The sequence below is a fragment of the Hippocampus guttulatus genome, chromosome 5, assembly GCF_054856545.1.
Source record: "Hippocampus guttulatus isolate MCC_2025c chromosome 5, RoL_Hgut_1.0, whole genome shotgun sequence".
In the NCBI taxonomy this organism is placed as follows: Eukaryota; Metazoa; Chordata; class Actinopteri; order Syngnathiformes; family Syngnathidae; genus Hippocampus; species Hippocampus guttulatus.
The window spans coordinates 13,569,907-13,582,429 of NC_141265.1; the positions used below are offsets into that span (position 1 = coordinate 13,569,907).

The window sequence follows — 12,523 nt, forward strand, 5'->3', positions numbered from 1 at the left end:
ACAGACCCAACACAGCAGACGCTATCAAGAACGTGGATACTTTATTCTTTACACATTTAATAGCACTCTCCTTAGTTTGTAAGGTGTAGGCAGTGATTAAATTTAGATTTTATATGCACATGTGTAAATGCTTTAAAAATTCCTTTCTTTATAAATCTCGTTTAATCTTGAAGTGCATTACCATATTTTTCAATACCAATTACTTGTTAAAAGTTTTGTGCCTTTGTACAATCAGAGGGATCAGTTGCAATGCATATATGTGAATGATAAAAGTAAATCGCACATTTGTCTAAAGAAATCTAAGGTGCTTCCTGAAATGTTTTGTAAAAGATATGTTCATGAAATGTCAACATTTCCCAAATGGTCTTGTGCTTCTTTAGACCAAAACAAAGGAAAGACATATTATTTCGGTTATTTATAGCAGAGTATGGTATCATTTTAATGGTCCGGCCCACTTGACATCTACCTCAATGTGAAATGAGTTTGACACCCCTGATCTACATAGACAGACAGACAGAGACATAAACGTAGGTGAGAGAGAGAGAGAGAGAGAGAGAGAGAGAGAGAGAGAGAGAAGGTTCCCTGCTAAGCTGGATCTATTGGCCTGTGCCCTCCTGCTCCTAATCCTGGCTTTCAGCACATGACCCAGCTAACGGTATTAGGGGGGCGCTTTGATTAGTGCCTGCTTCTGTGTGCACAGAGCGGGAGGCAAGGCGGGGAGTGAGCACACGGGGTCCTGTACACTGCAGCAATGGCTTCCTTCTGCTCAGACGTAGACGCACGTCCCATATTAACTATGCGTCAAACATTGCCGCACAAGGGCTTCCCACGGCCGTTTAGCCACGAGGCCGGTCGGATTAGGTCCGCCCAGTCAGTGAGTCAGCGGATTAGCGGCACACTGTTATTTTAAGGTAAAAACTAAGTGTAATGCTCAGAAACGTGCGGCGAGCATTCGCCAAATGGAACGAGTGGCGGCAGTCGCAATAAAGAGAGGAATTTCGCAACTGCAGGTTGTGTGAAGGGGTCCTTGAAGGGAGCAATTTAGGATGTGTGCACGCACATTGAATGCATTTTGATGGTTCACATTGGCATAGTCATTATAGGATACCATCTGTTTCAATTCATAAAAGGGGCAAGTGGGCATTTATAGAGGATATAAAAAGTCTGCGCACACATACAGTATGTGTTCAAAAGTTTTTGTGATTGAAAAAAAGTCAAGACCAAGATAAATCATCTCAAAACTTTTTGCACCATTAAAGCGACCTATGCTGTAATTTATCCAACTCCGTTGAAACAAAAGATGTCATCTTGTCTCGAGTAAGACGGTGTTCACACTCGTGGAACCGCATTTATTTTTCCGTTCTCTTCTCCAAAAGATTACATTTGTAAAATTGAGTTGCACAGGTTTGTAGTTCAGAAAGTGATGAAACGATTTAACATAAACCCATTTTTCATACAAAAAAACCCCCCAACAACTTTGTGTCGGATCAGTGGTGCGTAGACTTTTTATATCCACTGTAAAATGAGCTGAAATGAAATATATCACACCAAAGACTATTTGCTCTTGAACCATCCGGTTTAGTGGGATGGTCTTGGCCCAAGTGAGCAGTCTGCACTAATATTCACTTCAGCCCACATGTGTCTGCTACATAGACCAAAGACACAGACACCGGCGCGTCGACCTCACAGTGCAGAGGTCGTGGGTTCGATTCGGCCTTCCTCTGTGGAATTTGCATATTCTCCCCGTGCCTGCGTGGGTTTTCTCCGGGTACTCCGGTTTCCTCCCACATTCCAAAAACATGCATGGTAGGCTGATTGAACACTCTCAGTTGTTCCTAAGTGTGAGTGTGAGCGCAGATGTTTATTTGTCTCTGTGTGCCCTGCGATTGGCTGGCAACCTGTTCAGGGTATCCCTGCCCAAAGACGGCTGGGATAGGCTCCAGCACCCCCAGCGACCCTTGTGAGGATAAAGCGGATCTGAAAATAGATGGATGGACAATTAAGATCCTCCAGTTTACAACAGGGCATATTCAAACCTGAATGTATTCAGATCTGTTGATCAATCTGAATCAGCTCATAATGAAACTTGCGGCAGGCGGTAGACATTTATACTCACTCATTATGAAACACGAGGCTCTTTAAAATGTCGTCATCGATGTAGGTGATTTCAAATGGACTTTCTCGCTCCCTTGTTGCAAAATAAAAATCTGAGGCCAGGAAGTTGCCCGTGAAACTCAACAATTGCAGTCCTTCATCGTGACACTATCAGTGCGGCACAATCGCACAAAAATCCTCCAAGGAATGCACCCCATAATCCTCACAGGAAACCAAACAAACAGCAAAGCAAACAAATCCTCGGTTGTTCCCATCTCGACACATCCGCACACTGACAGGAAAATAACAGTATTTAATTTCATTTGGTGCTAATGTGTAAACATTATGTTGACAGGCTTAAAGCAGAAGCCTCCGCAGCATTAGCAGTTCTGGTCCTTTTCCCGTAGAGCGCTGGCACCATAATAATAACGCGTGAAACATTATGAAGATGTCATCAGGTGTTCAGCACGGGGTCCGGATGAACTTGCATGACATTCAATCCTGCTCTCTCATTTCACCGGGCTAAATTTGCCCGAGAATAGCGGCGTCACATTTGAAGAAAACCCGTTTGCTCTCGCATGCGCTCTGTTACCCATCGTGGTCTTACACAACACAAAGATGTTGGCGGTGGTTGTATTTTCCAGGCTGCGTTCCAAATTGATTACCATATCTATGTTTGGAGTATCATCAATCTAAAAAGGTCAAATTATGTAAATTAACGGTGCTAATGGATGAGGGCAAGCATAAGGAAACATGTAACAGTCTATTAATTAATCATACAGTTAGTTCAGTATGAATATCCTTATTAATGCTTTCGGAATAGACAATTGGTCATTAATAGACTCAGCTATTAAGAGCTTAATCACATGATTTCAATGCTGGTATATGATCACAATGGCGTTCTCGGCGTGGTACCAGTAAGCGGACGACAACGTTTACTTGGAAGGTGGGTGCTTTTCTGACTATATTTTCGATTGACAATATTAACCCAAAGAAGAATCACTGGGAATAACACAAGACAGACAGACAGACAGCATCTGACCAACTGATAAGGAGAATATGCTACCTGTGTTTTATTGTCCCTTGTACATTGTAAAACATCCATCCATCCATTTTCCGAACCGCTTGATCCTCACCAGGGTCGCGGGGGGTGCTGGAGCCTAACCCAGCCATCTCCGGGCAGTAGGCGGGGGACACCCTGAATCAGTTGCCAGCCAATCGCAGGGCACACAGAGACGAACAACCATCCACGCCCACACTCACACCTAGGGACAATTTAGAGCATCCAATCAGCCTGCCATGCATGTTTTTGGAATGTGGGAGGAAACCGGAGCACCCGGAGAAAACCCACGCAGGCCCGGGGAGAACATGCAAACTCCACACAGGGAGGCCGGAGCTGGAATCGAACCCGGTACCTCTGCACTGTGAAGCCGACGTGCTAACCACTGGATACCGGGCCGCCTTGTAAAACAGCATCTTCCTTTAATTTGTTCATATCTTTATGACACTATAAAGTCTTGCGGAGTTGCGGAACAAAACACAAATATACGGGTTCTGCTCGGAGGCATCTGCTGCACGATTGTTTTTAGGTGTTTCACTCACCTTCTGCGTACCTTTATGGGGTCCTGGAGTTTAAGAAAGAGACATGATTAAGAACAGATCATGTCGGAACATAATAAGGCAGTGACTCCATTTGCCACAGATATTGTGTAACATGCGCACGTTATGTGATACGAGGACGTGTGGACAGTTTAAATCAGGGGAGGACTAAAGTGAACTCTGCTGCCAGTTAGCATGACAAACACGGATTTGTTTGTTGGGCTTATGTTAAAATTCAACTTTACTCTTCAGTGCATACCGCATATCTTCATTCCTCCCTTATCTTGAGCCATGCGCAATAAATTGACCGGCGTGCCGTTGGTCTACCACGCTAAACCCGAGCCTCCAAGGTTGCCTGTTGCTGAATTTCACCAGATAAACTGCCCCACCTTCCAACCCCGCCGTTGCCCGAGGTGTCGCATGTCTGTCGCTTGCGTTCGTTGTTGCGGCAGGAATGACTTGGCTGGAAATAGCAGCGTGACATGAACGCTGACCTGCGAGCCAGCTGCTCATCCTTACATGGAGCCCTGCCCTGGCCCTACAGTCAAATTCGGTGCTGTACAAGTACCGATGTGACATTATGAACCATCGGAGGCAGGGAACATAGCACACCACAACAGCACGTTTGTGTCACGCAAGAGCGGCAAGTTAAAAATGGACGGGACAAACCTGAGTTATTGATTCAAGACTGATCGCAGAGGCCCAGTTAAGATTCAATGAAAAGAATAAAACTTTATAAGCACCCAATATAAAACTGGCCCACAGTGCGAATCAATTTCTCCCACATTCTGAGTTTTGATCGGGAACCATGGATGGCGGAAATTTGTACTTGTTCTTGTTTATTTTTCAGTCAGCAACAGGCGGACAACAGGCTACTGCCGCCAACAGGACATCTGAGAAACTGCACCTAGACTGAGAGCAATTAACTCATTCACTCCCAAAGACGTTTTTAAACGTCTTTTCAGACTTGGTCTAGAATTGGCTGGAACTGAGGTATGTCTTTCAGGTGCCAACTCAATCATTAAGACTTGCCAATAAAGTCAAGTAACTAGTGTCAAATAGCTTTTATCTTATTTTTTTCAGGGATGTAGATTTGTTAAGGCAAATACTACAAAGATGTATAAATAAATACTACCAGTACATTATTTTCGATGACAACACCAAGAATAATGTTTCCAATTTTCCGCTCGGTGTTTTCGAGAACGCTCCTCACTCAAAATCACCCGGGGGCCCGAGCGGTAAAATCATGACTCATCTGAGTCAACCAAGCCCTGGGCGCTCCCAAAACAATATACTTGAGGGAAGAATTGAAAAAATATATAATGTCTTCACTGGATTGTCTCACAGTTCAGCAGTGGGCCTTGTCATTAGCATGGCTAACACCACAGAGGCTGAAAAACAAGAGAGACTTTATGTGAGCGTGCTTTGATGGGGACGGTGCAACTCCCAGAAGGCTAACACCAAACACTGCAACAAACAGCTCTCTCGGACCGAACCAAAAGGGTGAACTTGAGCCAAAGACACACGACAAGAAAAGATGTAGCAAGGGAAAACAAAAAACAACATTATCCTTTAGCGTCATGTCTTGAGTTACTTTTCAGGAGCTGTTTTTATCTGTCTAGATGAAAACAGTAACAATAAAGGGACACAAAATGGAAGGCGACCGTCGCCAGCATGACAACACATTTACCTAAGTGACCACCCTAATTTATTATGTTATTTGTCAGGGGGAAGAGAGAGAGAGAGAGAGAGAGAGAGAGAGAGACACACACACACACACACACACACACATTGGAAGCATCACGCGACAACAACGACAACGGTAGTAAGAACACAAACAGCGTTAATGATTGTAAACGGGCCAGTTCAAAGATTTCCTGGAAGCCACAGCATGCGCAAACCACAAATATTTAACGATCTTAAAAGCCCATTGGATCCAATTTTAGGCTGTGGCAAAACCGAACAAGGACTTTTAAACAAACGATTTGCTGAAATGGTTGTGATTAATTTTAATGGTACCCTAACCCTGAGGAAAAAGCTGCGCTTTCTCAGTATTTGTTTTCCGCCTCTTTCTGTCACCGCTCACAGCTCGAGCCTTTCCAGCATCTCAAGATGGTCTAAAAACTTGACTTTTCCAACCATGACTTTTCCACACATCCGTGGAGAGGAGTTTTTCAGAAGCTGGATTTAAATCAAACATTCTCGCGTTCAGTATAAGTGGACGGAGCTTAACGTTTGACTGACAAATCTTAAAAGGCATTTGTTTTGACAGGATTGTAGCCATTTCCTTCAACTTATACTTAACCTTTCCTCCTGTCGTCTCTTTGTCTGACCTTTGCGAGGGGCGATGCGAAATGTTATCAGATCTAAATGAGCAATGACAAGCAGAACAAAAGAATGCCGCCGTACGCATACGCAGACGTACAATACAACAACATACACACAGCATGACGATTTCCTCCCTGCCTACGCTGTCATGCGATGCTGACATCGCGATGACAGGCAACGACATAACAGCGTGATTGTGCTCCGAGGACGAGGCGGGATGACCAGAGAGACAGACTGTTCGGTGACACTGCCAGACACGGGCAACAAGAAGCCCGCCAGCATCCGGCAGCATTGTCATGGAAACCAGAAAAGAATTCCACTGTCTTTTTTTTTCCATACATCTCCTTTTCTTTCCTGTTCTAACTGTGTCGGTTCATAAGAGGAAGGGCATCCATCTTTTGCCTCGCGCTACGATATCAAAAGCACGGCATCTAGCAAATGATCCAAACCACCAACATATAAGATAAGACATTGCCATCTCGAAGTAAAAAAAAACAACGTTGCTTGAATGTGAATGCAAATGTCTGATCCTTCGTCCATTCATTAATTTCAAATATTAAATACGGTGCTAGACCACAAGGGATTTATTGGCTCTGTGACACTGTCAAAGTGCCTTAGGTGTCTCCATCAAAAGCATTCAGTCATTGTGAAAAAATGTAGCAAATTCTCTGAAAATATTTGATAAAACAGGTCATTTTGATCATGTATATTTGGATTTTCATAATCATATTGTACATTTTGCATATGTCCCTGAAACTGCTTGTTTATCCTGGCACTAAGTGGAAATTGCGCTCGGATGTTTTTAGTCACATTCCGACCGGCATTTCGTCTTTCTTCAGCGGAGGCTAAAACAGTCGATGGTTGCAGAATAAATATTTACATTTGGATTTCATAACGGTCATCATATGATGTGTCATAACGGTCATGATATGATGTTGTCAAGCTTAACGCTCCGTCATCATGAAATATCAATTGATATAAAAATCTCTGCCATTCAAAATACAAGGGATGCGTTAAAACACCACACTGTTAGCATGCTAACTCAATCATGTTGAAAAGGTGACCAAAAGGCATTTCTAAAGGCTAAACATTGACTTACTTGAATGAAGATGACTTTAAATCATTTGATGTGTGTCGTCAACCTTGAAGTTGTCAAGCTTAACGCTCCGTCATAATGAAATGTCAATTGATATAAAAATCTCTTTGCCATTCAAAATACAAGGGATGCGTTAAACACCACACTGTTAGCATGCTAACTGAATCATGTTGAAAAGGTGACCAAAAGGCATTTCTAACGGCTTAACATTGACTTACTTGAAAAAAGATTAATTTTAATGAAAAAAATCTCACTTTTTTTTTTTTAGGGGTGGGGGTGAAATGTGGAAGACAGACTGCAAGGTACCTTATTATTATATTGACTTTACTAGATAAGATTCACTGCAAAGAAGTCAGAAAGCGACAAAATGATCATAGGGTGAGTTCAACCATCACAAACACTGTCACACCTAAAAGAATGTTTTTTTAAAAAACGCCAAGCCGGAAGTATCCCTTTCACCATCAGAGAAAAACAACTACAGGTCTGACAGGAAAAGCAAGACTTGTCAGAGCAAGAAATAAATAGAAAACAACCGTTGTCAAGAGCAGAAGTTGAAATGTCCAAGACTGTGCTCACACATGTCTGGTTTGGTTCGACTGAAACAAACTGGTGCAATTGGTCTCGTGCGGTTTGTTTGGTCAAGTGGAGTTATTTTTGTCCACTTGGTGTTGCCATGCTCATGTTTTACCCTGAAGTATTTCTGACTTTGATCGTGTGTTAAAAGGCAGGGTCTCACCTTGTGGGTGATGTGTGTGTCAGCTTAACGTATAGTAGTGGTCTGTTGTTAGTTAGTTTCATTCACTTCACATGAATAGCTCACCATCACCAGTCAAATCAGGTTCGGAGTCACTTTAGGAATTAAGTATTCCATTCTGTATTTTCTTAAGTCAACAGACAACGCGGCGCCATGGCGGAAAGTTCCTCCAACGTGTCAGGATACTGAGAAAGAAAACTGGTCTGAGTCTGCATTCTCAGTGTTGCATTGAACATGAAAACGTTTCACAATGTACTCTCAGCACCTGACCTCCCCCTCACCCCCCACATGCGAGTGCTTTTTTTTGTCAAGACTAATTTAACAGCACTAACAATGAACTACCAAAAATGTCAGGCCAGGTGACCACAGACGGAGCTGCCTTGACGGCTTCTCATTCATGTGACGCCAGCCAGCGGTGCATATGCTCAAGGAAATGTTTAACCCAAGTTTCAATATTTTTTAATAACTATGGTTTTTTTAGTCAAGGAGACTTCGGCTGGTTGCAGGTAAACAACCGACATTGTTTTTTTCAGTCGTCAAATGGAGAAATTCGGCCGCAGCTTTCAGCCCGGACATAGAACATAACATTTATGACCCATTTAGGGTATTATTTCCATCCATCCATTTTCTGATCTGATTATCCTTACAACGTTCGCAGCGCATGCTGGAGCCTATCCCAGCTGTCTATGGGCAGGAGGCGAGGGACACCCTGAACCGGTTGCCAGTCAATCGCAGGACACACAGAGACGAAGAACCATCCACGCTCACACCCACACCAAGGGACAATTTAGAGTGTTCAATCAGCCTGCCATGCATGTTTTTGGAATGTGGGAGGAAACCGGAGTACCCGGAGAAAACCCACCCAGGCACGGTGAGGACATGCAAACTCCACACAGGAAGTCCAAAGCCTGAATCGGACCCTGCACTTCTGCACTGTGAGACTGACGCGCTAACCAGTCAACCACCGGGCCTCCCGGTATTATTTCCAAATTCATAAAATGAATTATTTTATGAGTTTTTAAGACCCCGCGGGAATTATACTCGCCCTACCTGTAAAACTGGTTCTGAGCACACTAATTATAAATTCAGGATTCCAAATTTTATTATTACTATTTTAGATTCATAAGGGAAGGTGTTGCATGTAATGTTGATTGGTCCAGAGCAACTTTTATTTTTTCTCTCTCTTATTTATTCCCTCATACCAAAACAATTACCATGTATACATTTATTTATTTATCTTTAATACAGTATGCAGGATTCCTGTACTTATTACATTTACATACATACATTTGCAATGTACAGGTGAGTCAATGCAGCTGTGCAGTTGATGGGTGAGAAATAGTGGCAATAGGCTATTGATTCATTGCCTTGTCAAATGCAACCAGTTGCTTGTCATAAAAAAAAAAAAAAATTAAAAAAAATCCGATACAGTATGTTGGACTTTTATTCGAAGGGAAGTTGTTTAAATGCTAACCGGTTGCTCTGCGAACTTTTTGGCGTTGCTGTTTAGCCACACTCTATATGACCAGGCAAGTTTGTCATATATTTTTTTGGCATGACCTAACAGGCAGCCGTGGAAGCAAAATGTGTCCTCATCTCACTCTGGGCCTCTTTTATTCAAACAAGCATGTGTGCAGTTTGTTCTCTATCTGAGTCTGAACATTATGCACACCCCGGGGAGTCGTGCTTGTACGGAGACCCCGCCCACCACACAGAGGCTCAAATTCATGCCTGAATCTGGCTCTTTTACTGTCACTCTTAAAACACCGCGATAATTTTTTTTTTTAATGGAGACATTACATTGTGTCATAAAAAAATGAAATAAAAACTTAGGTTTCCATTTGGCAAGGATATTTTTGTCACTTTGAGACACCTTAATGAAAACAAGAATATCCAGCCCTTTTAGCATATACTGATCCACTGTAACTTTTCCATCACGTGACTGGATACTAATTTAAGTATCTCGTATCTCTTAACTCATTTAAGTCACCAAATCAAGGTGTTTACAATGTGAGTTTTATGCAGGGTTATACTGTAGGTTGATTTTCATTGTTAAATATGCGTTTTGTTATTCAACATTTTGAAACATTCTTAATTTGAATGCCCCTGAACTCACACACTTCATGATTTGACCCCCCCTCCTTTTTTTTTTAATATGACTGTGAAGTTCTCCAGGAATCCAAAATCCCAGTAACACCACATTACTTATTAAATAACCCATATTTTTACATTTGACAGCAAATAATTGTTCTTAACCCGGTGCTATGCTGCTTTGCATTGTGATTTCAAGATTCTGTGCTTTTATTTGATTTATTTTTTTACATATCAAGTGGTTGACTCTATATAGTAATACATGGAAAGCACATTCTTTTTAAAATGGCCTGCAATTGATAAAGGCTTTACGAATGCAGTAACAAATTGTGTTAGGAAAAAAAAAAATCCAAGCGTGAGAGTATGCAGCCTTAGAAAGCACCTCGCGGGCTACAAACCTTTCACCACAAATACTGCTACTGGTTACTCTAAAATGGTTCAATGATTTGTTGTTTACGATGATACTAATGCAGCGTGTTATACCGGAGACAAATTCCTTGTGTGTTCTACATACTTGGCCAATAAAGATGATTCTGATTCTGATTCTGATTCTGACCTGTGCGCACAAAGAGAGGATCTGCTCAACAAACAAGAGTGAAAGGGTGTGGGCAAAGGCAAATAAATACATTCATTATGCCTTAACTGCTGTTGAGGAGATGGATGTTTTGCAGGAAATGAAAGGGACAGGGCCGTGGCATGTTCCTCATCACATCAAACTCATTCATACCGCTCTCCATGTTTGTGTGCATGTGCGTGTGTGTGTGTGTGTGTGTATACGCGTGCACACACACACACAATCATAATATGTGCCTATAAAAACGGAAGTCTTTCATCCACCAATCTTATCAGAATGTGCTTTCATGACTACTTTACAACATATATGGCTTGACAAGAAACAACAATCTATGTCTTTCTGTTTTGGAAAAGTACCCAAATGGCCTAAAACATTTCATTCTTTCCAAACACCTTTTTCTTTGGGTGCAAATAACAGGAAAACCCATTGGTGACTTTTCTTCCTCCCTTATCATTAGATGATGATTAATTATTAACTCACAAACTCCACGCTGACCATCACTCCCCCTGCTATAGCGGAACTGTTTTTTTTTGTTGGAGTGCATATGGCAAATACCGGTAATGTGATTTCACTCCATCTCCAAAATAATTCAACGATGACTATAACTAAAACTACTCAAATAAACAAGAAGGAAATGAGTTTGAATACTTGAAATGTTAAATCTGCCATCTGGCTGGTGACCAACATCGAGTGTAACTGGCATTGTTCAATTTTGTTTCAGCCAGTGGGGAGTTAGATACAGTAAGTTTGATCATTTGTCTCAGAAGGATCCAACACAGTACAATAGTACTGTTATAAATAGACTGTAATATTCATGCATTTTGTGATTTTCATGCTGCTGTTCGACAGATTGTGTTGCGGGTTGTTCCTGCTATTCTTTCAACCTCCTGCATACGCACTCCTTTTGTGTGGTGGAAAATCTATCATGTTGACAATGGGATTGGCTGCCTCTTTAGTAAGAGGAACATAATGAATGTCTGGCTCCTCACAACAACACAGACTCCATTAAAAACACACACACACACACACACACACACACACACAGGGAACACACTTACATGGGCCCAAAGAAAATAAGTAATCCAAACCTTACCCCCATAAAAAGGTTAGCCCAAAATTACAGTAAACTCCGAGCGCAGCCTCGATTAACGAAAAACTGAGAATAAATGATGCACTGTAAAATGTTTAGAATAGCCTACATTAACTGTTGAAACCAGCAATAGACTATACCACAAACTACTCTAGGATCCCAATTGCCACAGCACTTCAAGATTTTTTTTAACCTAATCTTAAAACAAAACCATTAAAAACAAATATGCCAACGGTGCCATGTACATCATCTGCAGCTGTTCAGAATCAATATCGATCCATTTTCTGATCTGCTTATCCTCATAAGGGTCGCAGGGCGTGTTGGAGCCTATCCCAGCCTTCTACGGGCAGTAGGTGGGGTACACCCTGAACTGGTTGCCAGTTCAGAATCAATCTTGAAATTTAAATAAATAAATAAATAAAAATACATGAGCTCATACTCATCAAACATGCTGAAGTGTATTAATATGTGATTGCTGCAGATCTTATTTGGAATTTAGTTGGAACAAGTTTTGCTTTGACCAACCAATCAGTCAAATGACCTGCCTGATGACAAGAACACGTAGAGGCATGTCGGAAACTGCACAGGTACACTCAAGTGTAGTCCTGTTTACATGTGATAGTTTCATGAAGCGTAAAACAATGAAGTGATAAAAACACTGATTGGTTGCATTTTTGTTGTAATCTTATTGATAATGAATTAAATTATATATATGAAGTTATCACAGTGAATGTTTCAAAGACTGCAAATCAAAATGTTGAATAAGTTAACAACTGTTTTTCATATTAGTTCATGGGTCGCTTGCCTTTATTTTTCCCATTAGCCAAAAACGTAAGACTAAAATATTTCTGTATTATTATACAATGTCCTGTTTATTTTATTACTGGTTAATTTATT

At 41.5% G+C, this 12,523-nt stretch overlaps 1 protein-coding gene across 6 annotated transcripts in view; it reads right to left on the reverse strand.

Annotated features, from left to right (window-relative positions):
* The window catches only part of slc20a2 (solute carrier family 20 member 2), a 45,421-nt gene that overhangs the window by 31,952 nt on the left and 946 nt on the right, over positions 1-12,523 (reverse strand). The window lies entirely within an intron of this gene.